The following is a 14,181-nucleotide window of genomic DNA, read 5'->3' on the forward strand; positions in this document are numbered from 1 at the left end:
TAGGAAAAGAAGAGTTGCTGAGTATTTTAACATTTGTTTCACCCACTTATCATGATGTTATTTGACTTGTAGTTTTACTACCGTAAGCCATAATCACCAGTAAGTCAAGGGTGTTTCTGGTTTACTCGCAAGCTCCATTTAAAAACAAAACAACAAACCATCATTGTAAATCGGTTATCCAACCAGAAAATAGACCTCAGCACAAAAGCCCATGTGTATAACTTCTGCCCCGTTTGCTTCTAAATTCTAAATCCTGCAAAGGGGGTGATCTTGTATACAAACATCTTCCTTTATCTGGTCCCACTAGGCCCAGAAAAAGTGAATTCTATGCCAGAATGTATCCCGGAGGCTGATCCAACTAGAATAGCACAGTGGTGCTGTGTGCTGTGGCAGGATTAACCCCGAGACTCCTTGTATTGTTCCCCTTCATTACAGTAATCCCCCCTGTCTCCTATTATCATTTCGCTTTATTCTTTCTCTCTAACAAAACGGTACAAAGCCGATTGCCTGTGATGAGCCAAGGCAGCTTTTAGGTACTTTTCAGACTTTCAGGAGCTGTTTGTCAGGAGCGGTTTTCTCTTTACTACAAGCAGCACATCTGTGTCTTAACCTTTCTTTAGAAAATTATTAAACTCTAGAATAAGACAAATCACACCAGGAAGAATGGGAAGAACCGGGATATCTGTTAAAAGATCCCTTTATTTTCAACCTGTTATCTTCAACCTAAACAGGAGGTGAACCTCAAGTTCCATTTTGATTCACCATTTGGTTAGAATCATAGAATTGTACAGCACAGAAGGCCATTCAGCCCATCATGCCTGTGCTTGCTCTTTTAGCTATTCAATTAGTCCCTGCAATTTTTCCCTTTTCAAGCGTGCATTGATGGGTAAAATTTAACTTTTGTCAATTTCATTTTACTAGCTTGTTTGTTAGGTGCTGCACCAATCTTTACATTCACATTATGAGGTAAGTGTCAGTGCAAAGCGTCTTATTTTTGCACCGGTATTAAACCTGCACAGTGTGAATCAGGTGTGAAGGCCTGAACTGACTCTGAAATGAAGTGGAGTGAGATTGCTTCCTCCAGGGCATTTCACTCCTCTTCACTGTGGTGTCAGGTCGAGCCCTGATTCTGGATTTAAGGAGCCGTTTACAACAACAATTTGCATAAATACTGTGTGACACCAATGTTATAGTTAGAGTGTGAATGCACTCTTAGATATTTGTGTAAAACGGATTTTGTCAACTGAGTAAATCGCTTACATATCTCTTTAAAAAGGTTTATAAACAGACATGTAAAACAAAAGTAAAATACTACTGATGCTGGAAATCTGTAAAACAACCTGATTGGGTGACATGACTGCATTATCACTGTTTTCAGTGCCACTAGTAATGTTACTCTTATTTTAAAATGTAAACCTAGAAATTCCAACCTTCAGTGGGGTAGCAGGGGGAATTCCATTGTTGTGGTGATGATTGGGGTAATTTGGGATGGAAACTTAGATCTGTTGAGTTTCTGCACATTTAAATTAAGTCCCAACGGGGATCCTTCTTCTACCTGATGCCCAACTCCTGGCGGCAGATTGGAACATAGGAACAGGAGTAGACTATTCTGCCACTCAAGCCATTCAGTTAGATCATGGCTGATTTGTATCAACTCAATCTACCCAGCTTTGTTCCCTATCTAATACCCTTACCTAATAAAAATCTGTCTATAGTTACAGCATATTGTACATCTGGAATGTTGTGCTATGCAATCTGCTTGACATTGGAGAACATAATTCAACATCCAACATGTACATTACATGTTAATTACCCTCAGACTCGACTATTCCAATGTTCTCCCGACCGTCCTCCATCTTCCACCTTCCATAAACTTAAGCTCACCCAAAACTCTGCTGCCCAAAACCTAACTCACCCATCACATCTGTGCTCGCTGACCTAAATTGCATCCTAATCCAGCAATTCCTTGATTTTAAATTTCTTATCCTTATGTTTAAAGCCTTCCATCACCTAACTCCTCCCTACTTTTGTAACTTTCTCCGGCCCTAAAACCCCCCGAGAAGTAAAAAATCCAGGAAGCTATGCTAAACCTATATAAAACACTAGTTCAGCCTCAGATGAAGTATTGTTTCCAATTCTGGACAACCAAACTTTAGGAAGGACATGAAGGCTTTGGAGGAGGTACAGAAGAGATTTTCGAGAATGGTTCCAAGGATGAGAGAATACAGTTATGTGGATAGACTAGAGAAGCTGGGGTTGTTCTCCTTGATGGTATGTTAGAGGTAAAATCATAAAGGATTTAGTAGACATGAGGAAAAAACATTACACCATGAATGGTTTTGATTTGGAATGGGTTGCCTGATCTGTGTAGGGGAGGACGAAAACCCCTCATTTTACCCAGAAGGAAAAGAGCTGTGGGATCTGTCTGTGCTGCAGCAGGCCAGTGTCCTGGGAAGAACAGGGAACCCAGAACCAGATGTGGATTGAAACCGAGACGGTGTGGCCTTGGCAGGGCAGTGATTGGACGGGGGAGGACACCGGAGGGCCAATAGTGGGACAGAGTCAGTCCGAAGCAAGGGACTCCAAGCCAATGGGAGTGCTCTTGCTCGAAAACTCGGGACTAACTCATCACCGATACCGGGCTATTGTCTCCCCACGTTTACACTATGGAGCGATATTATGCAGGCCTTAAGAAAACTAGGCAACCCAAAACAAACCGAGGACCTACACAATGGCTACAGGAGGCCCACACCCTGCCAACCCAATTAACACCCTTGATTAGGTTAACATCAGGGATGGCCAGTGGAAAAACCCCCGCGAAATCCAACACTGCTGCATTTTTCAAAAATCACAAGCCCACAATGGGAAGGATTTATTTCAGCACGAAAGTCTGGCTGGATAACTGGATATAAGAAGGGGTTTCTGCCCCGACAAGTGGTTCTGTTCTTGTGTTCCAGCAAGCAGTCAGCCTTTCGACACAGAAGACAGAAGAAGCAAACCACCATCCCGAGACGGCATCAGTTCAGCCTCCTTTCACTCCTGGAGACTGAACCTTTTCTTTTTCCACAAGGATCTTCCCCTGAGAGCTGGACTCAGGGAGATCCACAGCAACAACAAGACGCAACAACAACCAAGATTCCAAGAAAATCACAACCGAAAAAGTAACTTCAAGATTCTGAAGATAGCAAAAAGAGAACCCCTAAACCGCGTTTTGACCTGGAAAGACTATAACGGCTGTGGTGAGTATAATCTCTGGTCCCCAGAACTCCCAACTCAGTTAGGTCAGGAAGGTGGGAGGTTGGACATTGCACTGCTGTTAAACTTGTGTAAAAATTTTCGTTTAGTGGGATTTAGGGGGATTGTTTTATTGGTGTATTGCTGTTTGTTGAGATACACCTTGTGAAATAAATTGGAAGCTTAAAGTTCCTCTTGGAATCGCCTCGTCTCAGTTCTGTTGTATTACATCTCCTGGTCGTGAGTCTTGTGTCAGAACAGTGTAGGGAAGCCAGGAGCGCCTCAAAAATGCTCAACTGTGTGCCACAGGCTAGGGAAGAAAGGGGTTAGGAGTGTTTGACACTCACAGGTGCCTCACACGCTGGTCATAAGCTGTGGGAACGCACGAGTCTCAAAACTCCCTTCATCAGCTGTGGACACAGTCTCTCCAGGAGTGCTCTTGCAGCACTCAGGGTACCTCACAGGCCAGGCATAAGCTGTGAGGGCAGAAACCCAGAGAGAGACACCCAAGGCACAACACTTCCTAGAACCCCTTACATCAGTTTCTTATTTTCAACAGAATTAAGAAACTACTTTCTGTTCATAGCATTCCAAAGGCTAATAATAATAACAACTTCCATTTATATATTTCCTTTAACATAGTAAAATGTCCCATGGCGTTTCACAAGAGTATAATCAGACAAAAATTAACACCAAGCCAAAGAAGGTGACATTCGGACAGGTAAGCAAAAGCTTGGTCAAAGAGATAGGTTTTAAAGAGCATCTTGAAAGAGAGAGAGATAGAGGGGCAAATAGCTTTAGGAAGGGAATTCCAGAGCTGAGGGCTGAAACAGCTGAAGGCATGGCTGCCAATGGTGGGGTGAAGAAAGTGGGGTATCCATAAAAGGCCAGAGTAGGTTTCAAAAGGGAATTGGATAAATATTTGAAGTAGAAAAAATTGAGGGCAAAGAGGAAAGAAAAGGAGAGTGGGACTAACTGGATTGCTCTTCGAAAGAGCCGTTGCAGACTCGATGGGCCGAATGGCCTCCTCCTGTGTTGTACTATTTTATGAGTCTATGATTCGATAATTCTGCGTTCCTCCAACTCTGGCCTCTTGTGCATATGTTAGTATGTTTGGCGTCCTGAGGGTTTGGAACAAATGTAACATTCATTACAAATTGCAGCTCCATACCTAAATATATCAGCTGGGACCTTCTGCCTTCCCTTCACCGAGTTTGTGTGTGGAACTGAGCCGACAGGTAGAAAACAAGAAGTGCAAGCGTTTTGTCGCATCCCCACATATTTTCTTCACTAACTAGATTTCCGATCTGTAGTGCCAGGTGATGTAATATACATTCTCCCACATGTCATATTGTAATTATATTCAAATGACAGCCACTAGTCCCAGATGCCTGTTTGTCAATGGCGCCCAACATTTCTATGGCAGCAGAAGGCAAGATTTAAGGCTTTATTTTTGCCACCATTGGGCACCGTTTTTTTGGCGTCTTTTGAATTTTTTAGAGCAATCTTGATTTTGCAACTTTCCTCAAAGTTTGTACGCCGGCGGCGACTGTCAGCGCCTGATTTTTTGGCGCAGGTCTGGGTGAAAACTGATTTCCGTGCCATTTTTGGCCCTTTTTTGCCATTTAACCGATTTTCACCAACACTGATTTTTTTCACAGTGGACTTAAGTGCCGATCAGAAAAACCCTATGTTAACTTAAGGAAATCGCCGCTGAGTATATTCCTGAGTTTTTGGAGCGAGGGAAGAAGACAAGTTAAAACACAAATTCGTGATGATTTTTGCAGAGAGAACTCGGAAAATAACTCGGAAAGTTCATTTTTCCCACAGAATGTTAGGAATTTAAATTTTTCCAAGCTATGTGAAAAGGCAAATTGTGACTCCAACCCACCACAGAATCTCTGCTCACAGGGCTCCAGGTACGGGTCCAAGGAGTGCCAGTCGGCCGGCGGCAGGATCGTTCCCTCGGCCGGACACAAGCAGAGGAGCTCAGCTTGTAAAGAAGCCCGGGGGGTGCAGGTGGGATCCAAACGGCGAGCTCATATGTTTCTGTCTGGCCAAGGGAGCGATCCTGTCAGCATGCACTTCGAACTGTGTATCAGAGATGGCACAACACAGCAGCAAACATATGCATTTCGGCAAAAGCTCTTAGTGCCATAAATCACTATGCATCTTCATAGAGACAGAGCTTAGTGTTGCGCATGCTTGCAGACCAGGTTGTGGTCCATTCCACTAGGGCATCACCCAGAAAAGGTGTGTGTGCTGTGCTTCAGGAAGTACTGTCTCACAATAACAAGAATAAAGAAATTAAGGATAATAATTATGTAGTAAGATTGGTTTACATACATGCCATGCAGAGGTGATGGATAATACGACGCCACTATCACAGAAACCAGATCGCTCAGACATTAATGGGGAGGAGGCCATACGCTGATCAAATCTACAGGGACAGGCGCTCATATCCATACCTGACTGAGGCAGACTGCATTTGCAGGCTGTGATTTAGAAAGGAGATTATCACCGAGATCTGCCAGTTAGTCAGGGAAGACATACAGCCAAGAAGTGGCAGGAGGACTGCCCTACCTGTGGAAGTGAAGTTCACTGCAGCACTTTCCTTCTATGCTCCTGGCTCATTTCAAGCAGCAGCCAGGGACATGTGCAGCATCTCGCAGCACGCCTCACATTGCTGCATTCGACGGGCGACTGCTACACTGTATGCCAAAAGGGACCAGTTCATCAATTTCCCTATAACCACGCAGGCAATGCAAGACAGGGCTGTGGGTTCTCCAGAATTGCTGGCTTCCCAAAGGTACAGGGTGCGATCGATTATACCCACATCGCCTTGAGAGCACCTTTTGAACACTCTGAGGTTTATTGCAACATTCGGACATTAGGATTCCATTCCCTAAATCTGCGACGATCTGCATTGGATCATGGCTGTGGATGCCAAATACCCAGGTAGCATTTTATCTTACACAAAAGTGTTATATCTATGATGTTTTAAGAGCTGCCAGAAGGGCACAGCTGGTTGCTTAGGGACAAAGGGTACAGGCTCACCATCTGGCTTATGACCCCGCTATGCAATCCCCGCACTGAGCCAGAGCACATAACGAAACGGAGCATCATAGCGCGGACAATTGGCATACTGAAGCAACGTTTCCGATGCCTGGACCACACTGGAGGCGAGGCTACCTGGCTCGGTCAGTTCACTGTCGTTTGTTTCATGCTGCACAACTTGGCCATCATGAGGGGAGAAGTGGGGCAGGGGGAAGAGGAGGACGAGGAGGCTGACAACGAGGACGAGGAGGAGAAGGAGGTGGAGGAGGAGGTGGAGCAGCAGGAGGATGAGCAGGACCAGCAGCAGGAGGAGGAGGAGGATGAACCCATGCCACCACCTCAACCCACAGGATGACAATGGAGGAGGTGGCCTCGTGCACCTATAGCAGGGGAGCGGCTAATCCGTGATCACTTTGTTGTCTGAAGGCTAAATGGCCCGACAGTGTTTACTCTTTGCACCTGTTGGTGTGAAAAAATAATGTACGTAATAATGTACGTAATGTTGTGTTGGTTTATGTTGCTTTAATTCATCAAATAATGTGCAAGATTCTGCTTAAATTTAAAAAATAATTAGATTTATTACACATCTGTCCAGTTTTACTTAACTTTAATAAAAATTTTTGTATCAAATTGTAAACTTTTCAATGAAGAAAACAACAAGTAGAAGCAGTAAACAAACAAACAAACAAACACACTCTAACTGCAGCCATCTCTCCTCCCATGAGCTGTCTTATGTCCCCTGTGTTATGTAAGTAACTATGTAATTCTGGTCACCAGAGAGCGCGACTGTTGGAGTCCTAATGGTCACCTGCACACATGTGCAGGGCCAATATAAAAGGTTGGCTGCCATGTTGTTTAGGCACTCTGGATTTGTAATAAAGAAGACGAAGGTCACACTAAGTTTAGCTCACAGTACTCAGCTTCATGGAGTTTTTCTATACACAACAATTGGCGACGAGTAACAGAATATGAACCTTCATGCAATTATGTCTGCCGTTGGAATATTAGAGAGATTCGTAGAGGGAGATGATTGGGAATCCTTCATCAAGCGTCTCAACCAGTACTTCATGGCCAATGAGCTGGAAGGAGACATTAACGCAGCCAAACGCAGGGTGGTTCTCCTCACCGTCTCCTCACCAAGAGGCGTTAGCATGTGTATATGGGGTTAAGAAAATGCACCAATAGCTATTTAGACTTCAGTTTGAGCTTGAAACTGACCACAAGCCGCTCATTTCGCTGTTTTCAGAGAGCAAAGGTATAAATACCAATGCTTCATCCTGCATCAAAAGATGGGCACTAACATTATCCGCTTATGACTATGTTATCTGCCACAGACCCCAGGCACTGAAAACTGCCGATGCTCTCAGCCGGCTACCATTACCCACCACTGGGGTTGAAATGGTGCAGCCCGCAGACTTGCTGCTGGTCATGGATGCATTTGAGAGCGAGGGGTCACCCATCACAGCTTGCCAGATCAGGACCTGGACCAGCCAGGCTCCTGTGCTATCATTAGTAAAGAGTTGCGTCTTAAAAGGAAACTGTTCGCCATTCCCGGGGAAATACAGGATGAAATTAAGCCATTTCACTAATGCAAAGATGAAATGTCCACCCAGTCGGATTGTCTCTTATGGGGTAATTGCGTGGTTTTGCCAAAAAATTTATACGCAACCTACACAGTACCCACCCAGGCATTGCCTTAATGAAAGCAATTGTCAGGTCGCATGTTTGGTGGCCCGGCATTGACTCGGACTTGGAGTCATGCATGCATCAGTGCAACACCTGTTCGCAACTGAGCAATGCACCAAGGGAGGCTCCACTGAGTCTATGGTCATGGCCCTTGTAAGGGGGGTGTTTTTGTGTGTGGTCTCTATGAGGGGGTCAGGTTCCCTTCTGACCAACTTGAGTGGTTTCGAATCGCTCCCACTCATAGAAACATAGAAAATAGGTGCAGGAGTAGGCCATTCGGCCCTTCGAGCCTGCACCGCCATGCAATGAGTTCATGGCTGAACATGCAACTTCAGTACCCAATTCCTGCTTTCTCGCCATACCCCTTGATCCCCCTAGTAGTAAGGACTACATCTAACTCCTTTTTGAATATATTTAGTGAGTTGGCCTCAACAACTTTCTGAGGTAGAGAATTCCACAGGTTCACCACTCTCTGGGTGAAGAAGTTTCTCCTCATCTCGGTCCGAAATGGCTTACCCCTTATCCTTAGACTGTGACCCCTGGTTCTGCACTTCCCCAACATTGGGAACAGTCTTCCTGCATCTAACCTGTCTAAACCCGTCAGAATTTTAAACGTTTCTATGAGATCCCCTCTCATTCTTCTGAACTCCAGTGAATACAAGCCCAGTTGATCCAGTCTTTCTTGATATGTCAGTCCCGCCATCCCAGCAATCAGTCTGGTGAACCTTCGCTGCACTCCCTCAACAGCAAGAATGTCCTTCCTCAAGTTAGGAGACCAAACTGTACACAATACTCCAGATGTGGCCTCACCAAGGCCCTGTACAACTGTAGTAACACCTCCCTGCCCCTGTACTCAAATCCCCTCGCTCTGAAGGCCAACATGCCATTTGCTTTCTTAACCACTTAGGTTCTGTACTCTGGATTGGGGGGTGTGACAAAAGTGCAAAGGACACTGGTTTGATGCAAAGAAGTTTGTTTTTATTACAGTCAAAGTGATACAGTTTTATTACTCTAGAAAGAAAATACATGGCCAAAGTTACAATCACTCTAATAAAGAACAATACACTACATATTCAAAGGGGGTTGCAGTAAAATGATACCTCCCACCTCCCAATACCTAATTCTAGCTCGGTTAGACTCCAGGGCAGGCAGGGACTTATGCTTACCAATCCTTTTGGTAGTTAATGGTAGATGGTGATGTTCTTCCTTCCTTCAGGACTTCAAGACTTCGAGGCTGGATAAGTTAGTTTACAACTGTCACGTTGGTTTCGCTCCTTGTTTTGATGAGGTAGTAGCAACCACCTCTCTCCCCTCTCTCTCTCTCTCTCTCTCATCTCTCTCCTCCCTCTCTTCTCATTCCTCTCTCTCTCTCTCTCCTCTCTCTCCTCCCTCTCTTCTCTCTCCTCTCTCTAACCTCCATTGAAAAACAGTGGCCAGTTATATGATTTCAGTTTTCTAATCTTGCCGCCCAATCTGTTCACAATCCTTTGTATAATTTTGGCGGGCTTGTTTCTTCTTTGTAATATTTTGTCGGGCTCGTTAAAGTTGATATGTCTTGGGTGGGTTGATGTTCGAAAACTGTTTCCTGATGGAAATATTAGTTTGGTAATTGCAATGTCCTTTCGTGCTTAGTCTTTCGCATACAGTCTGGATTGGGCCTCTTTGTGATGTATATGCTGAAATGGTTTGTCCAGATGCATGTTGATGGGGAGCTATCTCTGGGTGATACTCTGATGGTAATGTCTCTTGTGGCAAAGGATTTTCAAGTACTCATTCTTCCAGATCGGTTAACTCAGTCCTCACACCCAGACAGTTCCAATAATCAAGTGGGCTTCTTTTGTTCGCTAGGTCCGCCCACAGGCTTGAATTTGTCTTGTAAAAGTTCATAATTCTATTCAAGTTCGTAGTTTCTTCCATAAGCACTTTAGAGTTCCAAACTTTTCGATAGATAATCCCAAATTAAATTTCCTTTCTGGTGAATTTTGCTCTCTGCAGCCCCCCCGTTGACACTCTACACTCCTTGAGTGTCAAACAAGGTAAGCAAAATTGCTGCTCCCGAGAGTCAACCTTCCCTGCATTTATACTAGCTAAACATTACCCTGCATCCCCCATTGAAATGCAATGCAATATACAGGCGAATACAGTCATTACAATTCGGTTATAGCATAGAGGGAGTATGATGTCCCTCTTTTACTCGGTTTTCACAGTAAAATGAAGGTATACAGTCATACACAACTTTAAGTAAAGTAAAATAAAACACATAATAACACATTCTCAAAGCGCATAAAAGGTCCATAGTCAAACACGTTTTAAGTTCAGTAAAATAAAGGTATATAGTCAAACATTTAAGTAACACTTTTACAACACTCGCGATGTTGCAGTTTACAGCAGGTAAAATCAACACAAATTAAACATGGTAGTATGGTGTCACCCCTCCCAGCGCGATTCCCAAGTTCGGCTAAGGAGCGTATAGCACCCTTTGGTGCCTGACCTGACGGCCTCTGCCTTTCACTTGGCAAGTGAGACACCATAAGTAAAGTATAATCACGAGTTGACAAATAACTAAAGTGTGGGAAGCGATTCGGATCCAGACTGGGACTTCTATATTTCTGAAAAGGTCCCATCAAGGCAGAATGGTGATCTCGAGAATCTTTTTCCCTATCTCAATTGTTTTCTGTTCTAGAGTATAGAAGTGTTTTTGTGAGATAATTACAGCTTTTAGCAGAGCGGTAAGATGTTCGGGTAGAGGAGGAATTGCATAGCCAAAATGTACAACGTAATCCTGCAGGTTTGTAATGTTTTCCTTCAAAGTGAGGTGGACAGTGGAGGGTTCAGGAATGGGGACAATCCGTTCCTGGGCCACTTGAACTGATGCCTCAGGTCTGAAGCAAAAACTGCTGTCACTTACCGGACACCAGAAGTGTCCATGTTGGTAGTGGGGCGCACTGGTGGTGACACAATATGTCCCACCCCCTATGTATGTTACCTGTGGAGGGACCTGGTCTTGTGCCATTACCTCCATGGTACAGTTAATAGGCTGTGCGCCAGCAGCTTTAAACCCGCACTGTGACTTTGAATGGGCACTCAAGTACTGGGGACACAGTATTATGTGTACACCCCGGCTCCGGCACCCGGAGAGGTCAGTACCCGTTACAGCGTGCTTCCACTTTATGACATAGGGTGGGACCGCTGCGAAACGAATGTGTGCACCTCCCTGAATAACTCCAATGTTCTCCACCCGGTATACCGGTGCGGGTCGGGCTGTCCCACCCATGACCGGCATCCTTAGTACTATTCCCATAATAGTGTATTTAGATTTCCCACAGTCTACTGGGACAGGGTAGGCTTCAGAGGCTAGGCGGAGCTGGCAAGGGCTTAGTGAATTGCTGTACGGGTGGAGGGCTGCGAGGTGCTTGTTCCTGATCCAAGGGGGACTACACCTTGTTTTAAATCCTCCAGTTTGTTGCGGCACTCGCCCAACAACCATGCCCCATACAATACACACACCTCATTCTGTGCAGCCTGGTCAGAAGCGTTTCTATCCTCCCGTATGAGTGTATTCACTGTCTGTGCCTGTTTTTCCAGCTCAGCCAATATTTCTTTTAAATGGACAGTCACAGCCTGGTCCTCGTATAGTTCTGATCCGACTACGGTGTTCTCCTGTTTCAGGAATTTTCTCAATTGGGTCTTTAAACTGTTAATCTGTGTTTACAGCTCTATGTCATCTAGGCTATTTATTACAGAGGATGCTGTATTGTAGGTAGTGAAAACGTCGTTTATGATTCCCCTTCTAGGTCTCCTCGAGCCCATGGTGTGTATAGGCCTGCTTTGTCTACATTTCCAAAGTCTAACATAAAATTTCTTAAACATGTCTCTAAGCAGGGCCTGGTATAGCAGCTCTGTTTCCTTCAAACACCATGCAGGTAGGTGTACCTCGGTAAGGTTTAATATTACTGAAGCTACTGCATAATGTACCCCTGATATAACACTTTTTCGGTCGGTACCAATATTAATCCGTTCCCAGGTCCCTTGGTGGTGGTAGGACACCTTTCTATTACTGTGCGTATTGGCGGGGTTGTGGGCAGGGGTTTCTTAATGTGTGCTCTTAGTTCGGTGATGTTAATTGGGAGTGGGGAGTGTGGGACTGCGCACCTGTGTAGGCTAGAATCCCACCCCATCCCTTCCCCCTCATCTTGCCATTGCCTGGTGAAGGCGATCGATATGCCTGTGGGACAAATATTCTCTGATCCCCACATACAAACATAAATTCCTTGTTCGGATTCCCACCATTTGTCCCAACGCACTTTTATTTCTCCCCGTGTCCCCGTGATGGTGCAGTACGTATCATTACCGAGTCTTTCCCAGTCAGATTCCTGTTCCCATGCGTCCTTGCTGAGTTTTCTGAGCCACCACCATCTTCCCAGGGGACTTTCCCCTTTGCAAATCAAACACGCACACTTTCCCTCTGTAACACTGACTCGTGCAGCGATGATCCTCATCCGGGGGCATGGAACTGAGGCCTCTCCGTAGGTAAAACCTTCCTGGCTGGAGTAGCGGGTAGAATTAGATCCCAGCCACCCTGACCATCTTCCCTCGTGGGTGTAAACGCCGAGTTCTTCCACGTCTCGGGGCCACCCCCCGGCGGTTACGATCGGTGCTCTTCCTCCTGAACACCCGTAAATGAGGGATTCTTCCACGTCTCTTCGGTCGCTGCTGCTCATCCTTATGAGGGTGAGCAGGAACAGGATCCTTCTCATGGTGCTCTCTTTCCTGTAGGGGCACATAAAACAGATTGTCTAGTCAAGAGAAATTTCTCTGGCTTGACAAAGGTGACCGAGTTCTAAATTGGGCTCATAGTCTTTAATTGACTGGCTGTCTTATTCAGTTGCTTGTGGACTGATTCCTGCTTTTAACTTTATCTCACAGTCGTTCTGCTTGTTATCTTACCGGTCCTTCCTTAATAGCCATACCGGTAGATTCTTCTTACTCCCGGGTGTTACCCGGCCTGTGCTTCTTTTAATAGCTGCACAGGTAGATTCTTTTCCTTACCCCAGTTAACTACTACATATATACTTATCATTACACAGATAAATCTTACACTATTTTAAACTTATTCACCAAACATACTTAAATTCATATTGCTAAACATCCTTCAATTCACATCGCTATATATGTACATCTGCCACCCATCTCCAGGTGGCCAGGTTAATTCCTGCCTTCTCTCTTTCTTCTTCTCCCGCTGGGTGTCCAGCGAGGTAGGTGATAGGTCGGTCTGCACCGCCTAACCCTAAGTACCCTGACCAGACGTGGGTTTCAGTCCCACACAATCAGGGGAACGTCCCTTCCGGTGCTGCAGCACATCACTCCTTTGGGGGTGGCTGGCTGGTCGAGGGCTGAGGGCTGGGGACTCCCACTTGGTGGCTGGTCCACCGCTATCTCTTCTGGGGGTTCCCTTGTTGCCCGAGGCTACCGGCTGGGTGTCCCTGCTCGCGAGCTGATCTCTGACCTTCGGTGCCCTTTTGTGGCTGGTACCTCTCCCGGGGCTGAACCATTCAAATTGGAGCACTGGTGACCACGGTGTCTTAGGCCGTGGCGTGCGGGGAGTCCTTCTTAAGACTCCGGCTGCTGGAGGTACGTCCAAGTCCCAAATGATTGGGGGGACAGCTCCTCCAGTAACACAGTCCACTGCCCCTCTAGGTGCAGTCTGTGCGTCTGCCATGTCCTCTGTGGGATTTCCACAGAATGGGGCTGCTGGCTGGAGGTCCCTGTCTTTAGCACGGTTGACCATTTTTGGCTGTTCCTTATGTTTTGCTGCTGCCCCTGGGTTGAAATGTTTGTGGAATCACTTTGTTCGGCGGGGCAATTTTATGGCATAGACCATGGGGCTTGCCTTGTCAACAATGTGGTACGGTCCCATGTACAGTGCCTACTCTAGCGTAGTTTCTCACCATAACCTGGTCCCCTATCTCCCACTCGTGGTGCTTGCGGGGTTCTAGCAGCAGTCGGTTGCTCCGATGCTGTTTTCCCATGTTGTGAGCAGCCTGCCAGTGAATCTGTTTAAGGTGTTCAAACAGATTCCTGACAAAGCTGTCCCGGTTCGCTTCCCTAAGCTGACCTTCCGTGAGTCCCGGGGCTAATTCATGGGTGCGGTGTCGTGTGGCTCTGCCGGTCATGAGCTCGTACGGGGAGTACCCGTTCTCTTTG

This window comes from Pristiophorus japonicus, chromosome 10, assembly GCF_044704955.1.
Source record: "Pristiophorus japonicus isolate sPriJap1 chromosome 10, sPriJap1.hap1, whole genome shotgun sequence".
NCBI classification, from domain to species: domain Eukaryota; kingdom Metazoa; phylum Chordata; class Chondrichthyes; family Pristiophoridae; genus Pristiophorus; species Pristiophorus japonicus.